Source organism: Procambarus clarkii, chromosome 14 (assembly GCF_040958095.1).
Source record: "Procambarus clarkii isolate CNS0578487 chromosome 14, FALCON_Pclarkii_2.0, whole genome shotgun sequence".
In the NCBI taxonomy this organism is placed as follows: domain Eukaryota; kingdom Metazoa; phylum Arthropoda; class Malacostraca; order Decapoda; family Cambaridae; genus Procambarus; species Procambarus clarkii.
In genome coordinates, this window is record NC_091163.1 from 48908868 (window position 1) to 48922600 (window position 13733).

Here is a 13733-nt window from a genome sequence, read left to right on the forward strand (position 1 = left end):
ACTTAGTGTCCCCGTGGCCCGGTCCTCGACCAGGCCTCCACCCCCAGGAAGCAGCCCATAGCAGCTGTCCAACTCCCATGTTACCTATTTACTGCTAGGTAACAGGGGCATCAGAGTGAAAGAAACATTTTGCCCATTTGTCTCCGCCTCTACCGGGGATTGAACCCGAAATCTCAGGACTACGAATCTGAAGTGCTGTCCACCCAGCTGTCAGGCGTGAGGTGCTAGGTTTAGGTTGCTGCAACATGCTAGGTTGATTGCTACCCTGGATGCCCCGAGGCTACCCTGCTTTGCTTGTAGGGACCCGGACTTGGGGGTATTGGGCGTTTCGACCTTGGTTCAGTCCGCACCCCCCTCGTTCTTCCCCTGCTGTGGTTCATTCTGGTTTCCCCCCCCCCCCCCCCTCTCCTTGCTTCCGGCACTGGAGTGTCTGTGGGCTTCACGGTCGGGGAGGTGGGGGGCGGGGGAAGTTTAGAGGGTTCTGAGACTCGGGAAGTTTCGGGGGTTGCCCCTTCTGGGGTGGCGACAGAGGCATTTGATTCGGTTCCTCCAGTTGTTGCATATGAGTCTGACCAGTGCCCCCCCCCCCCCCCCCCTTCTTAGTGTTTTACGGCTGGCCCGGCTTCTGATTTTGAGGCCTGAGCTTTGGAGGACAATTCGGCCCCGGGACCTGGTATAGAGGTTCTCGGGGTTGGGGGGGGGGCGTGGGGACGTTGAGCCCCATTGGACTCAACTGGGTTTTCCTACCCTTTGAGTGGGGCTTACTTTTACAGGGAGTGGGGGTTTTCCTTTCCTTCCCTCTCTACATACGAGTTGGTTTTGGTGATGGTCCCTCCCCGGTTCAGTTCCGTGTCCCTTCGGGTCCTTCAGTTCCGTCCTTCCTGTGGATAATTTTAACAACATTTCTATCTAGGACATGTATTCTTCTGCGTCATGTCACATTCATGTAAGAATTGTATCGGGATCCTGCATGACTTGGTCAAGTATACCAATGGGCCCATATGTGCCTCTGTGATTTAGTGCTTGATTATCTAGGGTCTCGAAGGTTTGAGAAGAACTTCGATAATTCACATATTATTGGTACGCCTGTCAGTTTCTTGTGAGGATTACCTCCAGTCCTTTCTTGGACTCGTTGGTTCACTTCCATACTACGTATCATCTTTCAATACTATATCTAATTATTTTCTAATCACATCTCATCTCCGTAATCTGTCTCGGCAATAAAAATAATTGTTAAATAAACATTGTTGGCTACCCTCTCCGAAACAAGGGTGGAGTCAGCTTGGACCTCATGCATTCTGAGCATGGCCCGAGGGAGATAGTTTTGTTTCTAGACAGTATAACATGTGTTGGTGTTCTGCGACCGTTCTCACGGGTAATACACCGCACTAGCTACTCTCTCTCTCCAGTCATAGCCCTCTTGATACTGGCAGAGTTCTGGATTTTCTATATAGGGAAACTTATTAGTTTTTCTCTGAATGCAGGAGTAGGGTGGCTCGGAGTGATGCCCTCTCCTCCTCTACTCTACGCTTTCTCTTATCCTAATGCATACACAACGTAGGACATAATCCACTAGCGATGCTCCCAGAATATTACATGGCTGAGCTGTGTCATGCCACTATAGTGTCTACACTCTACATGCGAGATTATACGGTCTGGCTACACTGTCAGCCAGGCACTGGCTGTCGATTTTTGGATAAGTGTTGGGTATTGTTTGTGGTATGTTGATTGGACACTTTGTGTGCATTTTAACGTTGCTTTAATATGTCCGTATATCTTGTTGTTCATTACACTGTGGGGCATAGCCCAAAATTTTGGTAACTTTTGATTTACTTTTTCAGCGACTGAATCTTTTTTTGACTCTGGGCACTCATTCATTGACCGTCATTCAATGCCTGGCTACATCCTTATATATATATATATATATATATATATATATATATATATATATATATATATATATATATATATATATATATATATATATATATGTCGTACCTAGTAGCCAGAACTCACTTTTTGGCCTACTATTCAAGGCCCGATTTGCCTAATAAGCCAAGTTTTCCTGAATTAATATATTTTTTCTAATTTTTTTCTTATGAAATGATAAAGCTACCCATTTCATTATGTATGAGGTCATTTTTTTTTATTGGAGTTAAAATTAACGTAGATATATGACCGAACCTAACCAACCCTACCTAACCTAACCTAACCTATCTTTATAGGTTAGGTTTGGTTAGGTAGCCGAAAAAGTTAGGTTAGGTTAGGTTAGGTAGGTTAGGTAGTCGAAAAACAATTAATTCATGAAAACTTGGCTTATTAACCCTTACACTGCTCAGGGGTCATATGGACATTTACACCCCTGTGCGCAAGAAAAAAAAAAATTCAAAAAATTTTTTTCGTCTTCTAAACATGTTAATTTGTGTCCCCTGAGCACGGAAAAAATAAAAAAAAAAATCGTAGGTGACATATTTTGGGCGCAATTGACCGAGGAAGTCTGGCAAAAAGTGGGCGTTGACAGAGCGGTCGTCAGACCCGGTCAGCGTCACCCGCGTTGACAGATGGGAGTTGCCACAAAGATATTATTACCTAATTGTTTCAATGTCTCCGATTGATTTTTTCTTAGTTTTTTTGCAGTAATATTATTCAATAGTGTGTATTGTAATATATTTATATAATAAAAGTGGTTAATAATCGCTATACTCAAAAGTATGATGTGCGTATTAGTGATTCAATTATTATGTTTATAAAACAATAAACAAATAGTTTTGCTGCTATTACACTCTATACACAGGTTATATATAAGTATTGGCATGTTTTGGTCACCATAACGAACCACTAAGTTGGTATTGAGAGTCGAAAAGCAACGAGGAGTTACCGCCACACACCAGCCAGCCACTCACTGCCACTCCCTCAACACACGCACTAAACTTTCTCCCCCAACAATACCAGTTGTGGTGTTATTACACTATATACAGACGTTATATATAAGTATGAGTATATTTTGTTCACCACAACTGTACAGCTAAGCTGATATAGTTAGTTCAGGCACTAAGAGTCGTCGCTATACACAGATGGCGGCTGGCGGCTCCCTCACTCTTTCAAGGTCACACGCACTAAACTTTCTCCCCCAACAATACCAGTTGTGGTGTTATTACACTATATACAGACGTTATATATAAATATCTACATGTTTTATGCACCGTAACTGTACACCTAAGCTTGTAGAGCGCCCAAAGAGCATAGTGGCCACCCTCTAAACAGCTAGAGAAATCGTGCAGACGACGTCACCTCCGTCACCCATATGGCTCCTCCCAGCATAATCCTTTTGCTGTTATTACACTAATACACACATTATATATAAGTATCTACATTTGTGTTCACCATAGAGAACCACTGACCTAGTATGGTGAACGCAAACAATAACAGGTGGCCACACAGTCAGTAAACGATGCTGTCTCCCTCCGTCTCTCAGCATCACTCCTCACACAGCGCTAATTATTACAACAATCCTGCTATTATCACAACCCTGGTTATTTATATCACAGTCATTGGTCATCTGTAATATTGTCATCGCTAAATAATAACAATTATATATTTATTTTGACATTTTTCGGCGATGCTGTGGGCACAAGCTGAACATCAATGCTGTTCGCTCATGCTGCGTGCGCCGGCCTTGGTTGCTCCAACAGTACTGTGCCTCTCACACCTGAGAATATTGCCCACGATTTTTTTTAAAAATGGCATCTGTTTACAAGAGCCCTGAGGAAGCTACTGTGAACCCCGTGTAGCCGCGGGCCATTTGAATCAGGCCTGGCACCCTATGGCGTATATATACGCCATGCGCACCATGGGACATGTTACTCAGGGCGTATATATACGCCATGCGCAGTTTAAGGGTTAAGCAAATCGGGCCTTGCATAGTAGGCTGAGAAGTGCGTTCTGGCTATTAGGTACGACATATATATATATATATATATATATATATATATATATATATATATATATATATATATATATATATATATATATATATATATATATATATATATATATTTGAATCTCTCTGTATATATAGTTTATCTTGTACATTACATTAGCAATTACTAAATTAAGTCGTGTTAGTTCATCATATTGATTATACTTATATGTATATGTATTATTAAATATGACCGAAAAAGTAAGATTAATAATTCTAACACGAATTTTCTCAATACTTCTTATATTTCTTTTCACTGTTGATGGTAACTGAAAAATCAATTCTCCAAAATTAATTTTTATTTCTAGTCTGACGCGACACTTGAACGCATTTCGTAATAACTTATTACATTTTCAAAGACTTTAATTTACACACACACAACTATAACTAAACAGAGTTTAAACAGCTTCAATTTTATACCTGCATTTGGGTGAGGTGATATGTTACAACAGTTTTGGATGAGGTGAAAACAAACTTTCAACACAAGACAGAACATGAAACAATGGGTATAATATTTTGTAAGTTAAAGGGAAGAATGGAAGTAACTACATAGGGCCTATTGGCCCATATTTCTTGATGCTTTTATATTGATGCGGAGTCTTGAAGTGGGTAGAATATAGTTGTGCATTAATTGGCTGTTGATTGCTGGTGTCGACTTCTTAATGTGTAGTACCTCGCAGATATCAAGCCTCCTGCTATCGCTGTATCTATCGATGATTTCCGTGTTTTTTGTTAAGACTTCTCTGGTGATGGTTTGGTTGTGGGAAGAGATTATATGTTCCTTAATGGAGCCCTGTTGCTTATGCATCGTTAATCGCCTGGAAAGAGATGTTGTTGTCTTGCCTATATACTGAATTCTTTGAGGCTTACAGTCCCCAAGTGGCATTTGAAGGCATAGACGACATTGGTCTCTTTTAAAGCATTCTGCTTTGTGTCTGGAGAGTTTCTCATGAGTAGGTTGGCCGTTTTCTTGGTTTTATAGTAGATCGTCAATTGTATCTTCTGATTTTTGTCTGTAGGGATAACGTTTCTATTAACAATATCTTTCAGGACCCTTTCCTCCGTTTTATGAGCTGTGGAAAAGAAGTTCCTGTAAAACGTTGTTGACTAGGCAGGTCCTAGTCAACAACGGCTTCTCCAATGGTTTCGTTGAAGACATCATAAGAAGGAAGGTGAAACGCCATGCAACCTCTGAAGAGACAACACAACACCTGTACCCCCTATTAGACTATTTTACAGGAACTTCTTTTCCACAGCTCATAAAACGGAGGAAAGGGTCCTGAAAGATATTGTTAATAGAAATGTTATCCCTACAGACAAAAATCAGAAGATAAAATTGACGATCTACTATAAAACCAAGAAAACGGCCAACCTATTCATGAGAAACTCTCCAGACACAAAGCAGAACGCTTTAAAAAGAGACCAATGTCGTCTATGCCTTCAAATGCCCACTTGGGGACTGTAAGCCTCAAAGAATTCAGTATATAGGCAAGACAACAACATCTTTTTCCAGGCGATTAACGATGCATAAGCAACAGGGCTCCATTAAGGAACATATAATCTCTTCCCACAACCAGACCATCACCTGAGAAGTCTTAACAAAAAACACGGAAATCATCGATAGATACAGCGATAGCAGGTGGCTTGATATCTGCGAGGCACTACACAATAAGGAGTCGACACCAGCAATCAACAGCCAATTAATGCACAACTATATTCTACCCACTTCAAGACTCCGCACCAATATAGAAGCATCAAGAAATATGGGCCAATAGGCCCTTTGTAGTTACTTCCATTCTTCCCTTTAACTTACAAAATATTATACCCATTGTTTCGTGTTCTGTCTTGTGTTGAAAGTTTGTTTTCACCTCATCCAAAACTGTTGTAACATATCACCTCACACAAATGCAGGTATAAAATCGAAGCTGTTTAAACTCTGTTTAGTTATAGTTGTGTGTGTGTAAACTAGTCTTTGAAAATGTAATAAGTTATTACGAAATGCGTTCAAGTGTCGCGTCAGACTAGAAATAAAAATTAATTTTGGAGAATTGATTTTTCAGTTACCATCAACAGTGAAAAGAAATATAAGAAATATTGAGAAAATTTGTGTTAGAATTATTAATCTTAATTTTTCGGTCATATTTAATATATATATATATATATATATATATATATATATATATATATACATATATATATATACATATATATATATACACAGTCAGGGGTCTTCTGTAATACTATCATCGCAAAATAATAGCATGTACATATATATTTTGACATTTTTAGGCGATGCTGTGGTCACAAGCTGAACAGCAGTGCTGTGAGCTCATGTTGCGTGCACCAGCCTTGGTGGTTCACTCAGCACTGAGGCCCCTCACTCCTGGTAATGTTGCCCACGATTTTTATTTAAAATGGCGTTTGTTTACAAGAGCCCTGAGGAAGGAGGATGTGAACCCTGTGTATCCGCGGGCCGTTTAAATCTTGCCTTAGTACTCCAAAACTACATATGCAGTGATGCGCACTTTTGCGTCAGTTACTCAAAACTTCATATGCAGTGTTGGGCAGTTTAAGGGTTAATGAGGAAGGGACATCCTCTACTGCCTCTACTCATAACTATTTTCTTAGATTGAACCTTACCACTGACTTTCTTGGGACCATGGCAAGATATATAATGATTACCTTTATGTTCAAATACCCAAAAATCCCAAAACACTGAAATTCTTTACAAAGAATTCAGGCGTGATTGTCACTAGGTGGGAGGCACTGTTAAACTGAGGCGCGGTCGCCGTGCCACCACACGCTAGGTCGGCCATACGTGTATCAACAAACTACTTTACCTAGGCAAAGTTTGTAACACAATTTGGATTTTACGAAGAAATTGGGCTCGTAACCTGAAAATTCGTAAAGAGGGGCATTTGTGAGCCGAGGTATCACTTTACTTCTCCCAGAGCCGTGTAATTACCTAAGTGTGTAATTACCTAAGTGTAGTTACAGGATGAGAGCTACGCTCGTGGTGTCCCGTCTTCCCAGCACTCTTTGTCATATTTTATTTTATTTTATTTTATTTTATTTATATATATACAAGAAGGTACATTGGGTTTGTGACAATACATTGGATAGTACAGTAATTACATTCTTGTAAAGCCACTAGTACGCGCAGCGTTTCGGGCAGGTCCTTAATCTAGCAGACAATTTTAAGTAGGTAACTTCAATCAGAATTGATAAATGAAAGATACATTACAAGAGAAAAATGAGATGAGAGAGATAAGTAAGTATATTAAAGCACATTGTTATATTAAAGCTCTGATTGATTACATTGACAGCTTGATTAGTAATTTAAACAAGATTAATAGACACCATACAGCAGATTGACAGCACATATAAGACAGCAATGATCACAATGGTAAAGATGTTCAGAATGGGTACATAAAGATTGGGAGACTGGGTAGCAAAAGATACAGATGAACAAGATTTATAAACACCATACAATAGAATGGCAGCACATATAAGAAAACAGCAATGATCTCAATGGTAAAGATGTTCAAATTGGGAACAAAAAGGTTGGGAGATTGGATAGCAATCTCAGGAAAATCTTGTCAATCAATCTCAAGCAATCTTGGGTCTCAGGAAAATATAACGCTTTGAAACTACTGACGGTCTTGGCCTCCACCACCTTCTCACCTAACTTGTTCCAACCATCTACCACTCTATTTGCGAAGGTGAATTTTCTTATATTTCTTCGGCATCTGTGTTTAGCTAGTTTAAATCTATGACCTCTTGTTCTTGAAGTGCCAGGTCTCAGGAAATCTTCCCTGTCAATTTTATCAATTCCTGTTACTATTTTGTATGTAGTGATCATATCACCTCTTTTTCTTTTGTCTTCTAGTTTTGGCATGTTTAATGCTTCTAACCTCTCCTCGTAGCTCTTGCCCTTCAATTCTGGGAGCCACTTAGTAGCATGTCTTTGCACCTTTTCCAGTTTGTTGATGTGCTTCTTAAGATATGGGCACCACACAACAGCTGCATATTCTAGCTTTGGCCTAACAAAAGTCATGAACAATTTCTTTAGTATATCGCCATCCATGTATTTAAATGCAATTCTGAAGTTAGAAAGCATAGCATAGGCTCCTTGCACAATATTCTTTATGTGGTCCTCAGGTGATAGTTTTCTATCTAGAACCACCCCTAGATCTCTTTCTTTATCAGAATTCTTTAAAGATTTCTCGCATAATATATAGGTTGTGTGGGGTCTATGTTCTCCTATTCCACATTCCATAACATGACATTTATTAACATTAAATTCCATTTGCCAAGTGGTGCTCCATCTACTTATTTTGTCCAGGTCTTCTTGAAGGGCATGACAATCATCTAAATTTCTTATCCTTCCTATTATCTTAGCATCATCAGCAAACATGTTCATATAATTCTGTATACCAACTGGTAGATCATTTATGTACACAATAAACATCACTGGTGCAAGAACTGAACCCTGTGGTACTCCACTTGTGACATTTCTCCATTCCGATACATTGCCTCTGATTACTGCCCTCATTTTTCTATCAGTCAGAAAATTTTTCATCCATGATAGAAGCTTACCTGTCACCCCTCCAATATTTTCTAGTTTCCAGAACAACCTCTTATGTGGAACTCTGTCGAAAGCCTTTTTCAGGTCCAGATAGATGCAGTCAACCCAACCATCTCTTTTCTGTAATATCTCTGTGGCTCGATCATAGAAACTGAGTAAATTCAATACACAGGATCTTCCAGATCGAAAACCATACTGTCTGTCTGATATTATATCATTTCTCTCCAGGTGTTCTACCCATTTAGTTTTGATTAGCTTTTCCAATACTTTCACTATTACACTTGCCAATGATACAGGTCTATAATTGAGGGGGTCTTCCCTGCTGCCACTTTTGTAGATTGGAACTATGTTAGCCTGTTTCCACACGTCTGCTACGATTCCTGTACACAGGGATGTCTGAAAGATCAGATGAAGTGGAATGCTGAGCTCAGATGCACATTCTCTCAGAACCCATGGTGAAACGCCATCTGGGCCAGCTGCTTTGTTCTTACCGAGCTCCTTGAGCATTTTTTCCACTTCGTCTCTAGACACCTCTATGTGCTCTATGTTGTTCTCTGGAATTCTTATTGTATCTGGTTCCCTAAAGATTTCATTTTGTACAAACACACTTTGGAACTTTTCGTTTAGTGTTTCACACATTTCCTTTTCATTTTCCGTGTGTATATGTAAATGTGTGTTTGATTATTTGTATATGACTAATAGTATGTTTTATAGCCGCCTGTTGTTGTTTTTTCCAGGATACGTTTTCCGCCAGCAGTTGTGGTGCTTCGGGCTCCGTTTTGGGTTCGGGTTCATTTCCAGGTTCCTTTGGGTTCTTCGTTTTCGTCTCCCGGAGATTTTCCTCTCAAATTTCTCTTGTACAGGTTTGGGTGGCCCTTGGTGGTTTCCTCCAGTGTGGCCCAGTCTTGGCCTCTAATCTGGCCCCGACCTCTTTTGAGGGGCGGTCCCTGGGTCTTCCTGCCTAGGAGACTGCTGTCTTGCTTTGGCCTGGGTCCCAGCTCTGGGGTTTTCTCCACTCTTTTATCTGTTTTGTTTGCAGTCTAGGTTCTTCCTCAGTTCCTTGCAGCTTCTGCTGTTGCCGTCCTCTTTCTGCTTTGTTGGTGATCCGGGGTCGGCGTTCTCGTGCTCCCGGCTGGATCGTGCCAGGGTTCGGGTCTCTGCAGGTCGAGGTAGGCCTTGTTGTAAGTTTTTGAACCGGCGCCACCTTCTCGTACTGGGTGTTGGCCATTTCGTGGGTTGCCCCGTTGCCAGGATGCTGGGGGGGAGGGGGGGGGCAGGGACTCGTGCTGTTTGCTCATGTCTGATCCCATGATTTGTGTGTTTTTCGGGTTGTGTCATCCGGCCTGTGGTGGCATTGGGTGGCTCCTCTTTCCACCGGGGGATTCGGGGCTGACTTCCCATTCACTCCGTCAGGTCATCTTGGAGTGGGTGAGCTTGGGAGTGGTCGAAAAGACCTTGTCCCTCAGGTGGGTTTCCCGCCTGTTTCCAGTACCGAAGTGGGACTGTGCGGATATGTAATTCATTCTGGACTTGTCCTGTCTGAACCTCTGGATTCCTTACCCCTCCTTTTGGATAACTAATCTGTCCCTGGTTTGACTTCTGTTAGAGCCGGGTTGTTGATTAGTGTTTCTGGATCTCCGGGATATATATTGGCACCTCCCTATTCATCTGGAGTTCAGGGACTGGTTAGGTTTTGTGGTGGAGGGGCAGGCTTACCGCTTTCGTTGCCTTCCTTTTGGGTTGAATCTGGTGCCTCGCATATTCACACGTCTTCCCAGTTCGTGGTGGCCCTTCTGTGTCTGCTAGTGGTTCAGGTGTAGGCCTATCTCAACAACTGGTTGGTGTGGGCTCCCAGCCGGTCTGCTAGTCTGCTCACCAGAGGGGTGGTTCTTTCCCAGTTCACCGGATTCTGGTTTCTGGTGAGCTGGAGGAAGTCTCATCTGGTTCTGTCCAAAGGTTCGGACCCAGCTGGGCCTCGTAAGGGACTCTTGGAACACTTCCTTGTGTCTCCCTCTGGAGGCATTGCTGCTGCTGCAGTCCTGCCTTCTGCTGTTTTTTTTTTTTTTTGGGGGGGGGGGGGGGGTCCCGGGTCATGTGGTGGTTGCTTGAGCAGTTGTGCAGGAGTCTGACCTTCCCCATGCCGGTTTACTCACTGGGTCGGGTCTGGCTTCAGCGTCGAGGCCATCCCTTTCACCTCTCTCGCGATGGGTGGGTTCTGCCTCCAAGGGTTCATGTCCAAAGTTCACGGATGCCTCGATTCTCTGCTGGAGCTTTGTGACCAGTGCTCACCAGGCCGACCAGGGGCAGTGAGCTCCGTCCTTCCGTTTGTCGGAAAATCCGACACCATTTAATAATATCAATGCAATTGCAGATAATATTGCTGCGTTGTATACACAAGTTACCCATAGAAAATGTAACTTGTAGTGGAACTTTCCGTCTATACAAAACGGGATATCATTGCCACATACTATTATAAATTCACCACCTATTATGGTGGGAATTATTCTTAAATACATTAGTCTTTGGACTTTACCATCATAAAAACATCTCATATAAATTAACTTAATTATCAATATTAAAATAGAGTAAATGTGACCCTTCTATCACTTACTGTCATCTGGACAATGTAGGCCAGTAGCGTCAGTGGTGAGGGAGGGGTCAGCCATTGTTGTTAGACCGGAGTCGTGGAGCAAATTACGGCTCCTATAAATTCTCTTGGACGAAGTGTTTTGGAAGATCAGAGTAGTGATCTGCCATCATCAACACGCTGTCAACAATCTCAAGGGAAGTGTTTTTCTGAAACCCGTTTATCTAATCATTTTTGGCCATTAATGTTAGGTAGATATTGGGATCCGGTTAGAACACGAATGATCGACTCAAAAAAGGTAATTAAGCCTTGGTCCTTATTTGATCTATTGTACAGTGTTTTCTCTGATATACCTGTCATATATTAGGATTCTGGCTTTATAGCTAGCGTTTTTTGACAGGTCAAGAAGAGGAAGCAATCTAGGTATATCAGTTACTGGGTGTTGGAAGCAGCCTCAAATGAGGATAATTTGGTATCTACATCCTAGTTATACCTGGTGGACTAAGGCCTGCTGTACCATAAGATAAGGAACCTCCTCAATGTATACTAATATGTGTAGTTTAATACTGTAGTTTGATTGGCTGCATATATATAAATTCAATATAACCCCCCCCCTAATGTGTAGTGGAACGATTTGTGAGACTATTGCAGAAATACAGTCCACTTAACATCATACCAATTGCCATCGAAATATATAAATTAACGTAAATATAAATTCTATATAAATTCATATAAATTAAATATAAATCTCACAGGTCGGTTCCCACACCGTTGGGCTCACAGCATGGTGTGGGAATTCGCAGAGATATGGTTGTCGCTTTGGAGGGTTCAGGTCACTCGGGGTTTAACGATCCAGCTCCATTTGGACTGCTCTCTGGTGGTACATTGTCTGAACCGCGGGGATTCTCTTTTGATCCTTGGCTCTTTGGGGCTGGTCCCTTTGAGTAACTCATCTGCTGGATTCTCGGGATTTGGCTTTCTGTGCGGCAAATATATCCATGCAGTGTCCGACGTCCTGGCAGATGGCCTGTCTCGGTTTATTCCCTTGTCCATGGAATGGATGGTCGACGCCGACTCCTTCAGTTGGCTCTGCCAGACGTACGGGCTCCCGGAGTTGGATCTCTTTGTGTCGACGTGGTCTCAGTGTCTCCCGATATATGTGGCACCGTTCTCCAACTGCAGAGCTGTTGCGGTTGACACCTTTCAGCAGGACTGGTCAAGGTGGGGCTACTTGTACCTCTTCCCTCCAGTCCAGCTATTGCTGCAGGTTCTGGTTCATTTGGAGTCTTACCGATGGAGAGTCAGGCCTCTTCTGGCCCTTTGGTAGCCTTCCCAGCCTTGGTTTCAGGCACTGCTTGCTCGGTGTCTGAACCAGGGGCATTTTCTGTGGCTCCTCCACTTTCAGCAAATTGGACCGGTCAGGTACACAGCTGGTTCGGTCTACTCCTCTGCTTTTTGCGTCTGGTCTTTTTGACAGGGGTTTATCACCACTAATATGGTGATCAGGTAGCTTCTTTGATGGTGTCCCACATGTGAGCTTCGTCTCGGTGACAGTATGAAGTTTCCTGGCGTTCTTTTCGCCATATTCGTTCTCTTTGTAGATTGTCTTCTGTTTTGGATCGGATCAGGACTGTCGCCTCTTATTGTGCGGTGCTGCCGGAGCTGCTCTAGCTTGCATTTAGGATGTCACTTCTGCCCTATTCTGTCAGCTTTCTCGTGCTGTGTTTCACCTCCAGCCTGCTGATGCGCCGCTTGAGCCATGCTGGTCCTTGGACTGGGTGCTCTCTTTTCCCCTCGGTTTGTGGTGGACCCTTCGGTTCAGGACTGTTTTTCTAAGGCGCCGTTTCTGTTGGCATTGACCTCTGGGGGTCTGGTGGGGGAGCTTCCTGCTCTCCTCTGGCGCAGGGGTTTCTGATCTTTCGGTCCTGGTGGTTGGTTTGTGCGGTTGCAGCCGTCTCCTTCTTTTCTGGCGAAGAACAAGGCGGCCGCTTTCCGGAGGGGCCTTGGGTCATTGATGCTTGGCTGGTCAGACCGGGGGTGCATCAGATGTTGTGTCTTGTGGCGGCTCTTTGCCATTATCTGCGCGCTTTGGCTTCTGTGGCTGGGGATGCGCTGTGGGATGATCCAGTTTCCCTCATTCCCTGTTCCAGGGCTCGGGTCTCCCAGGTCGTCTGCAGGGTTATTAAGTCTAGCCAGCCTGTGGTCTACCCTCGTGCCTATGATGTTCGTAAGTTTGTTGCTTTGGCTGCCAAGCTTGGTAACATGTCTTGGGCTGACATTCGGATGTGGGGGGTTTTGGAGGTCGGATAGGGTTCTGGCCACTCATTACTTGGTCATTGTTCCTGGTACTGGTCATTCGTGTGTGGCTTTGGGTCGCAGGTTGCAGCCAGTTGTCTCGACTTCGAGTTGAGGGGCGAGTGGCAGCCACCTCCTGTGTTAGGCCCTCTTTTATTTTACTTCTCTTTAGTTTGGTAGCTCCAGGGAGCCAGAGGAATTCTACACAGAAAACCAGCGTTGAATGTAATGAAACGCCATTTTCTGGGTGAGTCCCGGAGGCTCCCCGGCACCCTCGCTCCCTC

General features: G+C 43.1%; 1 protein-coding gene across 6 annotated transcripts in view; it reads left to right on the top strand.

The window, feature by feature from the left end:
* The window catches only part of LOC138364638 (tripartite motif-containing protein 5-like), a 162171-nt gene that overhangs the window by 58001 nt on the left and 90437 nt on the right, over positions 1-13733 (top strand). The gene's annotated exons all lie outside the window — the stretch shown is intronic.